Raw genomic sequence first — 16,112 nt, 5'->3', positions numbered from 1 at the left:
TTGAAACAAATACAAGGGCTTATGATTCCCACCCATCATGAATCGTTACCTCAGGTTTAGTTTTCTTAGAAAGTCACGTGATGTGGAGAGTTCTCGCGCTCACAACCTCTTCTATAGACAGACAAACCCATTTCTACCCTTCATCCAGCTGAGAACTCAACTGGGGCTTCTCTCACTATTTGTGGTGAGGGCATTTTATTTCCAATATATCATAGACTGATACTTTTAAAAAATACAAAATCAGGCACTTGGATGCTGTGGCAATGTCAAATTGCAAATAAAAGTTTTTAAGTGCTTGTTCTTATTTCTAGACTTATTGCAGATGGACGACAGTTAGTTCATGGACCAACTCAGATCTGTGGACCACACTGTGGGAGCATTCAGTCTTGGCCATGTGATGCAGGATGTACTCTCCTTTGTTTGCAGGACAGTTCTGGACCTATGAGGAAAGAAATAATTTAACTTTGCTTTTAAAAGAACAGGTGCTTAAAGTATCTGTCTATGTTGGCACCGTGAGTCTCTGTGATTAAAGCATCACGATGAACGGTGTTCCAGTGGGAAAGAGAAGACAAAGTAACATATGAAAGAGCAAATAAATTCATTCAATGGCTACTCAAAGTTGGAAAAGGGACTCACAACCAAAAATACAAATGAGTTAGAAAAAGTGGAAAAAATCATTTAAAAAAGTTGATTCATTCACACTTCAGCAAATATTTGAGCACCTACTCTATGTCAGTCTGAGTGCTAGACATACAACAGTGAGTGAAACAGACAAAGGTGCTGATCTCAGGAAGCTTACATAGAAAGCCCACAGACGGAATACTAGAAGGTCAGAAAAAAAAGGGAGATAAAGATTTAAAAGCCTGACTTTTCTCCAGAAAAGCCTTCTATATGGCTATCTACCAGAGTGGAAGAACTCATCGCACTAAAAAATGAAAGTATTGCTTGATGAAGGAGATCAAGAAAGTGTATAAAACTGAGCTTGTCAGTTACAAATCAGTATTAATTAGGAAAAAAGAATTTAAGGAGACTTTTCACTACAAGAGACCTAAAAGCGAATAGTAAAAGTTTCTGCATAAAAGGGAGGAAATCAATCACAGAACCAGAGGAGCCGCTTAATAACAATGTAACAAAAGATGACCTGGGACCAAAGAGAAGCATAGCGAGGTCTGATGAGGCCTTGGTTAGTTTTCCATATTAGAGAAATTCACAGTTCCAAATTTTCTTTTGAAGCTAATTGTTTAGAAGTGTTAGAAATAATAGTTAAAAGAGAGAATTCTGTAAACATCTACACTAAAAAATCTGAAATGAATAACCCTCTCATCTTAACAAAATAGAAGTACAAACCAAATCTGAAGCAAGTAGGAGGAAGGAAATAATAAACATTAGAGCAGAGACAAATGAAAGAGAGAATAGAAAAACAATAGCAAAAATCAATCAAACCAAAAGTTGGTTCTTTGAAAAATCAACAAAATTGACAAACTTTTAGCTCAACCGACCCCCCAAAAAGACTAGAGAATACTGTTAAAATTGTATGCCAACAAATTATATACCTTATATTAAATGGACACATTTATTGAACATAGAAACTACCAAAACTGATTTATAAGGACATAGGAAATCTGAGTAGACTTATATGAAGTAAAGAGATTGAATCAGTAAATGAAAACTCCCAAAAAAGAAAAAGGAAAACCAGGACAAGTTTGCTTCACTGGTGAATTCTACCAAATGTTTGGAGAAGAACTAATACCAACCTTTCTAAAACTCTTCCAAAAAATAGAAGAGGAAGAAATACTTCCTAACTTATTCTATGAGAATGGTATTATCCCAATTCTAAGCCAAAGACATCACAAGAAAAAAATTATAGACCAATATCTTTTATAAATGCAAAAATCTCAAAAAAATACTAGCAAACTGAATCCAGCAGCATATTAATAGTACTAAAAATATTTAAAAATAAGATATTTAATATGTTTTAATACTTGATATATAAAAATAAAAATATTTTAAAATATTAAAATTATACACCATAACCAAGTGAGATTTATCCTAGGAATGCAAGGTTGGTTCAACATATAAAAATCAACCAATGGAATATACTATATTAATACACTAAAGTGGGAAAAAACCATGATGAACACAGAGAAAACATTGAATAAAATCCAACTCTTTTACCACAAAAACACTTAGAAAACTAGGACTATAAGGGAACTTCCTCAACCTGATAAACGGCATCTGTGGGAAACCTACCACTTACATCATACTTAATGGTGAAACATTGAAAGCTTTCTCCCTGAGGTCAGGAACAAGACAAGGCTGTCCACTCTTGCCCCTTCTAGTCAACATTGTAAGAGAAGTTCTAGTCAGGGCAATTAGGTAAGATAAAGAAAGAAAAGCCATCCACATTGGAAAGGAAAAATAAAACTACCTCTATTTGCATAAACGATCTCATATGTAGAAAACCCTGAAGAGTCCACAAAAATACTATGAAAGCTAATGAATGAGTTCTCCAAGGCTGCAGGATATAAGGTAAATGTGTAAAAATCAATTGTATTTCTTTACCAATAATGAATAAACCCAATATGAAATTAAGAAAACAATCCCATTTACAATAGCATCGAAAATAATAAAATCCTTAGGATTCAATTTAACAGAAGAAGTGCAAGACTGATATACTGAAAATTATAAAACATTGCTGAAAGAAATTAAAAAAGAACTAAATTAGTGGAAAGAAATCTTGTATTCTTTCTTGGACAACATTGTTAAGATGGCAACACTCCCAAATCGATTTACAAATTCTATGCAATCCCTATACAAATTTCAACTGCCTTTTTTTAAGAAATGTAAGGGGCTGGCTCCGTGGCCGAGTGGTTAAGTTCGTGCGCTCTGCTTTGGCAGCCCAGGATTTCGCTGGTTTGGATCCTGAGCGTGGGCATGGCACTGCTTGTCAGGCTACAGTGAGGTGGCGTCCCACATGCCACAACTAGAAGGACCCACAACTAAAAATATACAACTGTGTACTGGGCGGATTTGGGGAGAAAAAGCAGAAAAAAAAAAAGATTGGCAACAGTAGTTAGCTCAGGTGCCAATCTTCAAAAAAAAAAAAAAAGAAATGTAAGAGCTGGTTCTAAAATTTAAATGAAAATACAATTGAGCAAGAATAGTCACAATCTTGAAAGAGAAAAATAAAGTTAGAGGACTCACACTTCCCAATTTCAAAAACATACTACAAAGCTACAATAATCAAAATGACATGGTACTGGCACAGAATAGATCTATAGATCAATGGAATAGTACTGAGAGTCCAGAAATAAAGCCATCCATCTATGGAATACTGTTTTTTGACAAGGGTGTCAAGAGCATTCAACGGAGGAAGAATAGTCTTTTTAAACAAATGATGCTGGGACAACTGGATAACCACATACAAAAGGATACATTTTGACCCCTATCTCTCACTGTGTATAAAAATCAACTCAACGTGGATCAAAAGTCTAAATATAAGAACTAAAACCATAAAGCTCTTGTTAAGAAATATAGGTGTAAATCTTTGTTACCTTGGATTAGGAAATTTTTTCTTAAATGTGACATTAAAAACACAAGCAATGAAAGAAAAAATAGATAAATTGGACTTCATAAAAATTAAAACTTTTGTATATCAAAGGGTACTATCAAGAGAGGGAAAAGACAGTACACAGAATGGGAGAAAATATGTACAAATCATATGTCTGATGAGGGCCTAGCATCCAGACTATATAAAATACTCTTACGACCAAAACCAAAAAGACAAACAACCCGATTCAAAGACTGCCAAAGAACTTGAATAGGTGGAAAAGTGGAAACAACCCAAAGTGGAAACAACGCAAACATCCTTCAGCTGATGACTGGGTAAACACATATCCATACAATGAGTATTACTCAGCCATGAAAAGGAGTGAGGTACTGACGGTGCTACACCGCAGATGAACCTGGAAAACATGCCGAATGAAAGAAGGCAGAACAAAAGGCCACATGTTGTGTGACTCCTTTGATGTCCAGAACAGGCGAACCATAGAGACAGAGAGTAGATTCGTGGTCACCGGGGGTGAGGAAGGGAGGAATTCAGAGGTATGAAGCTTCTTTTTGGGGTGATGGTAATGTTCTGGAATTAGATAGCAGTGATATTTTCACAAGATTGTAGTTATACTAAAACCCACTAAATTGTATATCTTAAAATGGTTAAAATGATGAGTTTCATGTTATGTGAATTTTCTCTCCGTAATTTTTCTTTTAAAGTCACGCAAAGCCTTCAAGGGTTGTAAACAAATTTGAATATTTAGGTCGTCTGGCTGCAGCTGGAGCATGGATCGGCAAGAGTGGCTACGCAGAGACCAGGTAACCGGCACTCTGAGCGGACCAGGAGAGGGTCATGGCCACGAGCAGGTCCCACAGCCACTCGGCGCAGCAGGCACAGTGCCCAGGGCCCACAGCAATTTTAGTGGCCTGTGAAAGTGTTTAATCTTAGTTTCTCTTAAAATTAGAATTAAAAAATGAGTGTAATAATGGTGAATGTAGAATAATAAATCCAGCTTGAATTATATTTGTCGTTATACCAACAAAGTCATAAAATGTAATTTTTAATATTTTTTTATGGCCGAAGGGGCCCACGAAGACAAGGGCCCAAGGCCCACAGAAGTCATAATGTGGCTTTGGCCATGAGAGCAGAGATAAAGTAACCTAGATGAACTCAAGAGATGTTTAGAAGATAAAAACTGACGGCGTTGGTAATTGGCTATGGTGGTTGGATATGAGACCACACAGCTGGGTGATTGGTGGTGTCGACTGCTGAGATGGGAAGCAGTGGGAGAAGACTGAATCTGGGGGAATGCCGATAAGCTCAGTTTTGAACCTGTTTCCTCTGAGGTTCCCGTGGGACCTGAAGAATACAAACGGGCGGTGTGCGTGTAAACCGTGCCGTGGTCAGACCAGCAGAGTTTCATTTCTTTGGTGTCTGCAGCTGGGGCAGGAAAATTGCCTCATCCAACAGAAGCTTCTTTTGAAATGGTGTTCATGACGCTGGAATTTTACCTATCCGCTTGTTATGATAGTAGTTTAAGGTCTGGGAACTGTTTAGAGAGATTTGAAGAAGCGTTGTTCTTTTGCTAAAATGTGTAAACTCCATCAGCACTGATTATGTTTAACAAGATGCAGAAAACCCATGTTGATTTCAAAATGAAAAGAGATAGGAAAGAGAAACAAAAACAGTTATCCACCCAGCTCTGCTTTGCCCATTTTAGGCAGATAATACCAAGAATGCTGAAGCATAAACAACAAATTATATTAAATAAGCTGTGCTATGAACATCTCCATTGGAAATAGAAAATGGAACTCCGACAGCTACCAAATGTCAATGATCAGATCAGAAGGAAGTGAATGTCTTTTTGAAGCCCTCCAAAAGAATTTATGACTGAAGTGTTAAAAAAATAGGAAGATAATATGCATTTGATGGTGACCTGAGAGACACCTTAAATATCTTTTGACAGCATCTTCAGTTCAGATTTCACAGAAACCTTTGTTTCTTCACTTAAATCTGATAACGTGAAGCATTCTGTACATTAAAGAGAAACTAATATCTTTTGCTCATATAAAAAATGCTCATATAAAAAAAAGAAATGGCATCCAATTTAGTCTTTTTGCAATAAAATAAAACCTGACCTACACATCATACTAAAAGAGCAGTGGGACCAGATCAGATGATCTACGTCTGAGAAATGCACAAGTAATCATTTTGATAATTTCTTCTTCCTGAAACATCAGCAGAAGTGGGTCTTTTATAAAATTAACTCTACGCTAAGAATCTTTTATCTTTAAATTTCTTCCTGACAATCATTAATTTTCAAGATCAACCAGAGCCATAAAATCTATATACATTGAGCTCTAACCATCTCTTTTCTTCCTTTTGACTCTGATGCCTGGGGTAACGGTCAGGCCAAAAACAATTAAGCAGAATGTAGGTCAGTTCACCAGGTGATAAATTTACCCATTCCTTTGGGTCCTCGCTCTGAAGTTTCTGAGGCTAACACTATGGCAGGTGCTATATTGAGCAGAGATGAAAGAAAAGGATCTTCAAAGAATATGACTGCACAATGCACACGTTTATAGAGCACGTGACAGAAGGGCCTGCAGGAAGGAGTTCTTAGATTCAAGAGAAGCATGCCATCCTAGAAGCAGCCAGGAAACTAGGAGGCTACATCTGACAACACATTTCTTTCAAAAAGAAGGAGGAGAAGATAGAGAAAGACGAACTCTGTATGACTCCACTCATAGGTGGAAGTTAAACATATGGACAAAGAGAACTGATCGGTGGTTACCAGGGGAAAGGGGGTGTGGGGGGAGGGCACTAAGGGTGAAGTGGTGCACCTACAACATGACTAATAATAATGTACAACTGTAATTTCACAAGGTTGTAAACTATTATACTCTCAATAGAAAGTTTAAAGAAAAAGAAGCAAATTATGAATGCAAAGCAAAAAAAAAAAAAAAAAAGAAGAAGGAGGAGAAAATGTGAAGCAGAAGAAATTGGCTGGAAGGGCTCAACTGTTTTGTGGAGAGGACTGGACCAGGAGTCAAGGGCTGGCTTCCAGGTCCTGTTAGGTCACTAATCAGCTGTGTGTTCCACTACTGGGTATTTTTCCAAAGAACGTGAAATCAACAATTCAAAGGGATTTATGCACCTCTATGCTCATCGCAGCATTATCCGCAATAGCCAAGAAGTCGAAGCAACCCAAGTGCCCATCAACGGATGAATGGATAAAGAAGATGTGATACATATATATAGAATGGAATACTACTCAGCCATAAAAAAGATGAAATTGAGCTATTTGTGACAACATGGAGGGACCTTAAGGGTATTATGCTAAGCAAAATAAGTCAGACAGAGAAAGCCAAATACTGTATGATTTCACTCATATGTGGAAGATAAACAAACATGCAGATAAGGAGAACAGATTAGTGGTTACCAGGGGAGAAGGGAGTTGGGGGAGGGTGAAAGGGATAAAGGAGCACGTATGTACAATGATGGATAAAATCTAGACTATTGGTAGTGAACACGTTACAGTCTATACAGAAACTGACATATAATAATGTACACCCAAAATTTACACAATATTGTAAGCCAATATGACCTCAATAAAATAAAAAACCCCCAAACAGCTGTGTGTATATGTCAAGCATTTTGCTTCTGTGGGGCTCAGTTTCCCCTTCTGCAAATGAGGGCGTTGGTTGATCTTTCAAGTCCACCTTATGGGTGTCCATGAATGTCTTGATGACCTAAGAATCTGCTGTTAATTAATCTGCCCCTTTCTATTAAGTGTTTGTTTTTTCAGATCGTCATCTTGTCTTCCTCCCTAGTGCGGCTGGCAGGATGGTGCCTCCTCCCCCCAACATGTCCACATCCTAGTCCCTGGCACCTGTGAATGTGTTCCTTTACGTGGCAAAAGGACTGTGCAGATACAATCAAGTTAAGGATCTCAACATGAGGAGATTAGCCCGGACTATCCCGGTGGGCCCAATGTAATCCCAAGGGTCCTTATAAGAGGGAGGCATGAGTGTCAGGGTTAGAGAGAGCGAGATTCAAAGATGCTATGCTGGTGGCTTTGAAGATGGAGGAAGGGGCTGTCAACCAAGGAATGCAGGTGGCTTCTATAAGCTAGAAAAGGCACGAAAACGGATTTGGCCCTAAAGCCTTCTGAAGGAAGCTCTGTTGACCCATTTTAGAGTGCCGATCTACAGAGCTATAAAATAATAAATTTATGATGTTTTAAGCCACTGAGTTTGTGGTAATTCATTATAGCAGCCATAGAAAACGGATAGACCTAGACACTAAGAGCTTCAGCTCGTGCGTCCTCCCTCTGCTGATGTGGTTAAGTAGCACAAGGGCCGCTCGGCCGGTTAGACTCCATCAATTCCTAAGGAAAGAGTTTTCATGTACAAGAGAGAGATGGGAAACCACCGCAGAGGATGAGCATCGCGCAGTGGAGGAAAGCGAACATTTCAGGCAGCACTCAGCCACAGAAGACATCTTTCTGTTCCAGAAAGCCATGGAAGGCTATAAACATCCCTTCTCCACAGAAGAAATAGACCTTCGGTGGGGCATTTGCGTTTGAGGCTGTCCCAGTGGAGGCGGTACCATCTTCGGATGAACCCTTGCTTGGATTTGTACGGTATCAATTAGATCAGAGAGAGCAAGAGCAACAGCAATGCAAATGCAAACTTGGTGTGGCTGCAGCAGGAAATTTACTTTAAGGGAAGAATTTCAGAAACTGTAGGCAGAGACAGACTCAGTCTGTCAGACAGACAGGCAAAGTCTCTGATAATTACCTGTTGATTGACAACACTCTTAGGTAATAGAAAAGAAGGTTGGGGTGTGTCTGTGTTCATCCGAGTAGATTTGAGACACCCAGAGCAGAGGCCCAAGGAGGAAGTCTAGCCAAGGTGCTCTTGAGGCCCACGTGACATAACGCATTAAGTGATTAAACAGTCATTTCCATCATCTATGGCTGTCAATGGGACACGTAACGGTGCTACATGGGAATTGCCATGGCTATGGCATTCTCAGACCGTCCCAACAGAGAATCCTTACAGCTCCAGGTTTCACAAGGAAGCCCCCACACCCACCATGCCCTGCATTGCCACAATATTCTGCAGAACATACTCCAGAGGAAGAAGGGCCAACCCAGGGAGCTCAGATTGCCCAGACAAGGAGCTGTCAGATGCTGAAGGTGACACTTGGCAATGTGTATTGGAAGGAAGCAAAGATTCCTGTTGAAATCAATAGATACTGAGTCAATGTTTCAAAGCGCGTAGTAAAAGGGCTTAAGCAAAGATTTCTGTTTGTTAGTAGGAGACTTGATTAAGGAGACATTCCAGAGCAGACTGTGTTACACGAGACAAGGATTGTGTGCGACACTTTGCATTATTCACATAGTCAGTCTAGTCATCTCTGAGAGGACCGGAAAAAGAACATCAGAATCTACTCCAAATTGCCTAGATTCCATTGTTTTTAAATATACACAGTAAATTTCATCACTTGCTTCTTTGTTAACTGAGCCCTTTCTTTGGCTTCATGAGTGCTGAGTACTCCTTCTGGTATTAATAAATATAGGCAGCTCAATTGTGGATACTGCTGAGCCTCGGATTCAGTCTCTTATGCTCCAAGGGTGGGAGTATGTAGGCAGGATTCTCTGGGAGACAATAGCACAAGGTGATGAAGCGCAAAACCTTGGGACCCAGGGAACTTGGATATGTACATCGTTTCTGCTGCTTCATAGCTCTGTAATGCTAGGCAGTTACCCTGCCTCTCCAGCTTCATTTCCTCATTCTTAAAATGGAGGTTAAAGCAGGACCTCCCTCTAGGATGCTTACGAAGCAAAAAGCAGTTAATGCATGCAAAATGATGCTAAGCAAAGCCAGCACAGTAGCAGCATTCAATGTATCCTCATTCTTATTAATAATTAGTCTTGGTAGGGGTTACTCTGCCTGTGAGTGCTACACGTGACAATCAGGTAGCCGGAAGAAGCTGGGAGTTCAAAATCACACCCAAGGGCAGCTGCTTTGTGGAAGAGTTGAGCACGGTAATGAAACCCTGACTACCAAATATTCAGTAAGACTTGAGCACCTGCTCTTCTGCTTTCATGGCTTGGCAGCTTCCAGTAAGTTCTCTGGCAAGAGCTGCTCCCATTTTGTAGTAGAGGATTAAACCTCCTCATCCTCCGCAGGGCCAGAGCATGCCCTAGGGTCTGCAGGTTGATGGAATATGGAAAATTCAGGAGAGAAATATTTCTTTTTTTCTCACCCATGAGAAGGCACAGCAGGTGCCTTCCAATGCGAAAGGAATCTCATGTCCGTCCTTAGTCCCTGCTGACGGTATCAACAGTCCTCAGGGGTCCTGAGACACAATGTTCACCTCCCATGGCAAATGCTGCTCTTTCACAGACCCACAGGGCCCACAGCATGCCAGGACAGGACATTCCCTAGGCTTGGGGATGGGGTCCAGCTCCCCATGGATGGAACACTCAGCTTTCCATCTCCCACCCCCAATCTGGTACCGCACAGGACAGATCCTGGTCTTGCAGAAGTGAACACTAAGTTCCCCTTCAGGGACCCTCCAGAAGTGCCATGCCGGGGAGGAAGCTGCCCTGTCTATTTTGCTGTTGCTGTGGAGCCCTCCCCACCACATGGGGTCTGCCAGAGAGAAAACAGCCGCAACACTGCCGGGCAAGATGGGCTGGCTCTGCTTCCCGGAGAAGACTTTGTTCCTTCCTTGACAATTTCTCTGAAAGATGAAGCTGGAGAGTCTGGCCAAAACATGGGAGCTTTTTATTTTTTATTTTTCTCTCTGCAGGACTAATGTGCTTGACTGGGACGAGGCAGGTGTGGTGGAACACAACACCAGCTCAGCTGACCCAGCGGGGTTCTGGCTGCCTGCAGCGCCCTCTCATTCTCTCCTCTCTTTGCAATCGTCAGAACAACTGCTTTCATTTCAATAGCTCCTTAGAACTCACCAAGCACATTCATGATTCTTACCTTGTTTAGTGTACATGGAAATCTCATGACATGGGGAAGGGAAACTAATCATTATTGATCATCAATTACATTTCACACCCCTGGAAATAAGAATGACTGATATTTATTGAGTACACACCATACGCCAAGCAATGTTTGAAATGCTTCTCAAGACTTTTCTTTTTTACTTATTCCTCACAACAGCCCTACGAAGAAGCATTATGAGTGCCCCCCTTTTATAGATAAGGAAAGTGAGGCCTTTAGAGGTTGAACCACTCACCCAAAGCCACCCAGCTGGGAGGCACCCAGGTTCAATTTAAACCTAGCTGTTTGATGGCAAAGTTCTTGCTCTTCCTTCTTAAGATAATGCATCCTTGGCAGGATTTCAAAGAAAGCTCATGACAAACTTGCAACATAGGAATCATTATTCACATTTTACAGATGAAGAGGTAAGTCTTCGAGGGCATAATGAATTTTCCAAGGCTATATATTTGTGGTCGTTGAGGATATGGGTGGATCTAACCCAAGACCCACAGTCTTTCTATGTCAGCAGTCCAGTTATCTTGCCCTTCCATCAGCTCACTGTGAGAACTATGGGTCTTAGACACATGCATCTTCTTTTCTCAAATTTGGTTTTATGGCATAGAATAGCGACGGAGCAGTGACTTCTAGAAGAGATCACGAACCCTGGAATTATTCAGATCCCAGATCTATGGATTATGAATCTGTGGCAGGCACAGGAGTCACCCAGCTCCAGCCTCCCTTTGCTGTTGTTACCATAGCAACTGGAGAAATGGGACCTCTGTACTTTGTTTCCCAGCTTCCCTTCTGTCTGGAGATGGTCATTTGAAGCAGTTTGAGCCACTAAAATGAGCCAAAGTCCATCTACAGGGGGTGGGGGTTTCTAGGAAAGCTTTTGCAACAGAAACTGATGCAACTTGTACCGGCACTTTCTCATTCTTTCTCTCTTAAACCCAAATATGATGCCTGCAGGAGTTTCCGCAGCCATATTGTGACTATGAGGCTATAAGCCAACATACTGGAAATGGCAAAGAGGAAAGATAGGAAGAGCGTGGTTGAACTGCTACACCAGCTGTGAGACTGTCTGTCTTTAGACTTCCTGTGTGAGAAAAACAAACTCCCCTCGTCCCTCCTTTTTTCAAAGCCACTATTTGTTGGAGTTTCTGTTACTTTATGAATGATACAAGATCTAAACACCTAGACTAGTTCCAGAAACTCAGTATCCTTATGTCTGTTGATGTAAGCTTAGTTCCACACCTTTTCCTCTCTCTTCTTCTTCCTCTCTGTTGCCCAACCCACCTTCACATTCATATAAATGAACCTCTTCCTCGTCCCTCAGAGTCTCCTGTTAAATGTGGATATTCTGTTTCCTGCTAACAATATGGTCCCGCCTGGAGGGCAGCCTCAACCTTAGATTTTAATCTCTGAGCAGGAAAACTCCAAGTTTTTTTAAGTTGAAGGTTGAAACAGAGCATCCTGCTTTCATGCAGCAATGTCCAGAGAGCCTAAATTCCATATTTGGGGTTGTGTCGATTGCCCTAGAATTAGAAGGATTTTCCCCAAACATGTCATGCATTTGCCTGTTGGATGTATACCAAGCTGGCTGCTGAGATGGATGCACGGTCTATTGCTCATTCTCCCTGCCGAGGATGGCCAGAACCCTCTGCTCTTTCTCAATTCGGTGGAGTGATTACCTTGATTATTTAAAAAAAATTCATAGTGTTTTCATGAATTATATTCTTATTGTATTTGAAACAAATTACTGCAAATTATTCTATTTGAATCAAATTGAGTTTATCATTTTCAGCTAGGGGGCCTGGACCTCCCTATGCAAATTTAAGGGAAGTAGAGTCATATAAAGAGTGTTTGTACCGAACACACACTCAGGCACTCACATGTGGGTGTGCACACACACAGGCACTCACATGTGGGTATACACAAACACACTCAGGCACTCACATGTGGGAATACACACACATACACTCAAGCACTCACATGTGGGTGTGCACACACACACTCAGGCACTCACATGTGGGAATACACACACATACACTCAAGCACTCACATGTGGGTGTGCACACACACACTCAGGCACTCACATGTGGGAATACACACACATACACTCAAGCACTCACATGTGGGTGTGCACACACACACTCAGGCACTCACATGTGGGAATACACACACATACACTCAAGCACTCACATGTGGGTGTGCACACACACAGGCACTCACATGTGGGAATACACACACATACACTCAAGCACTCACATGTGGGTGTGCACACACACACTCAGGCACTCACATGTGGGAATACACACACACTCAGGCACTCACATGTGGGAATACACACACATACACTCAAGCACTCACATGTGGGTGTGCACACACACACTCAGGCACTCACATGTGGGAATACACACACACACACTCAAGCACTCACATGTGGGTGTGCACACACACACTCAGGCACTCACATGTGGGTGTGCACACACACACTCAGGCACTCACATGTGGGAATACACACACATACACTCAAGCACTCACATGTGGGTGTGCACACATACACTCAGGCACTCACATGTGGGTGTGCACACACACACTCAGGCACTCACATGTGGGTGTGCACACATACACACTCAGGCACTCACATGTGGGAATACACACACACACACTCAGGCACTCACATGTGGGAATGCACACACACACTCAGGCACTCACATGTGGGAATACACACACATACACTCAGGCACTCACATGTGGGTGTGCACACACACACTCAGGCACTCACATGTGGGAATACACACACACACACTCAGGCACTCACATGTGGGTGTGCACACACACACTCAGGCACTCACATGTGGGAATACACACACACTCAGGCACTCACATGTGGGAATACACACACATACACTCAAGCACTCACATGTGGGTGTGCACACACACACTCAGGCACTCACATGTGGGAATACACACACACTCAGGCACTCACATGTGGGTGTGCACACACACACTCAGGCACTCACATGTGGGAATACACACACATACACTCAGGCACTCACATGTGGGTGTACACGTGCACACACACGCACTCAGTGCAGGGATGCAGAGTGGAATAGTTAAGTCAACCAGTTTAAGAAGTGAGGGAGGGATTTGGAAAGCGCTTTCAAGCAGTGTTTGATGACTGGGCTTTAGAAGAGGCAGGGTGTGGTGGGAGGGAGACTGAGTTGGGAGACAGGCAGCCTGGCTTTGATTTCCAATTCCGCCACTACCCAGCTGGGTGGCCTTGAGTGGGTTACTGAATCTTTCTGGACCCCAAGGCCCTCACCTGAAACACTGGAAATTGAACAGGAAATTGATTCAGGTTTTTGTTGCTCTGACATTCTGTGACTTCCAGTGCCCTCCAAAATTACACCTTTCCACAGATTTTTAAAGAAACGCTATCAAGAACACTGGCTTTCCATTTAACGAAAAGTAAAGTTATTTCTTTAATTGGTACCAGTTACAAAAATATATTCAGAATTTGCTATAGGCATAATTTTAAAAATTTTATGAAGAAATACGAGACTTTGTTTGTAACTAGGTGGGTGGGGGAAGCCTCCTGAAAGAGACACGGAAAACCAAGCTACAGAAGTCAACACACACAAATTCAATAATATTAAAATTAAAACTTCTGTTTCATGTAGGGGAGGAAGACATTTCCTCTTCCCAAATGGGGGTTCATCTGGCTGGAGAATGAATTAAATTCACATGAGACAGAATAGCAAGAGAAAATTAAACAAAGCTTTATGAGGAACCATGGCCCGGGGCCTTTCTTCCCGAAGGAAGAAAGGGCACTGAAGAAGTGGGGTGCACAGAGTGGTTATATATCCCCAAACAGGGTGTTTCACATGTGATTGAAATGTCCCTCCCACAATAGTCACAAGATTGCCCTGTCGGCACAGCGATTGATGGACACAGCAGGTAGTGGTCTGCTGTCTCAGAGGGCGTAGCCGGAGGCAAGTTGATTGTCTGGAGCTGGGCGGTCACAGGTGAGCCCAGCAGCAATCAGTTCCTAGCCTAAGGAAAGATGCTTAATCCTTAAGAAACGCCAACGTTGGGAGGGGGAGGGAAGTCAGTTACAGGAGGTTACCAGACTAGCACAATAAAATGCAGATTTAAGTCTTTGCCTTTGGTATTGATTAAGAGTTTCTAGAGAGAAGGTCATCATCTCCTTTCTTCTTCCTGGTACAGAGAGGGAGGCACATTTTACAGATAGAGATGTGCCTTACAGATGTAAATGTGTCCTAACAAAGGGCAAGTTCCATTCCTCCTTCCCTGTCCCAGTTTATCAAAAGCAATCAGCCTCAAATAATCCTGATGCCAAAGAGACGTATCTTGGGGTGGCCATTTCCAGGTCCCCACAGTCACAAGGCATAAGCTGTAGACTAGAGGACTATATTTGCATATATGAAACAGACAAACGATTGGTATCCAGAGTATTTGTGTGTGTTGATATCTACAGATCAACTTACATTTTAGGCTCACCTTGTTGATCCTTTTCCTCAGGGGTCACAGCTTTGCACAGCTTATTTCCAATGTCTGAACGCAGCTGTAATTCCATCAAGACTGGAAGTTGAAGTCTTCTCGACTTAATTGAACTTCAGTTATCCCAAGTGTAGAAAAGTGGGTGAAACATGTATCAGTTCACAGAAGAGGAAATAAGAATGGCCAGTAAGCCTATGAAAATATGTTCCAGTCATTCCTCACTGGGGACACTGAGATCAAAATTAGAGGATCACACATTTTATCCTGTGGTGGTGAATTGAAAGGGAAACAGGGAATAAACATCTCATGCAGGTTGTATAGTGGTACTGTCGTTTGGGAGGGTAACTTGTTCGTATCTAAGTATTTAGAAGTTAAAATCTTGCCTATGCATTTCTTTTTCCTTACTTTGTTTTCTCTATGGCCTCCAATGCACAGATTTGCACGTCTTAAGACATTTTGTTCTTAATCGTGATCTTGGTTTATGGCTCACTTTCAATATTGCTTCCATGTACATCCTCATTCATTCATTCATTCGTGTTTACTTAATAAGCACCTGTGAATTCATCGCCCAGTGTCACACTAGGATCTTGACAATGACTTTTATTGTGTCATCATCCCCAGGATAGCACCTCTCTTTTCTTCTACTCAAGGAAAGGACATCCATAATCCTGTGTTCATAATTGTCTTCTTTTAGTGCTTATATAGTTTTATCTCATCTATATGAGTTTCAAAAAGGTTTAGTTTTAAATATTAGTGGGTTTTTAAAATTAGTATAAAAAGGTACAAAGCTGCATACAAAGAAAAGTGCTTTTCCAGGAAGCGTTAATTTAAAGCCAAGACTAGGTCAAGCCCAAAGAGAATCCAGTTTCAAGGCTACATATTTATAGGATTATTTTCATCTAAAAATTGTTTCCCGAATATTTTAGGAAGCCACGGGGGGAGACTTTTAAATTGGTGGAAAGGAAAAGAACTCGTGCGTCAGTGAAATTTTTATTAACTGAGAATGACTGCTGAGAATTTGG

This window comes from Equus asinus, chromosome 8 (assembly GCF_041296235.1).
Source record: "Equus asinus isolate D_3611 breed Donkey chromosome 8, EquAss-T2T_v2, whole genome shotgun sequence".
Lineage (NCBI taxonomy): Eukaryota > Metazoa > Chordata > Mammalia > Perissodactyla > Equidae > Equus > Equus asinus.
The sequence above is the reverse complement of the archived record's forward strand: the minus strand, read 5'-3'. Positions refer to the sequence as shown.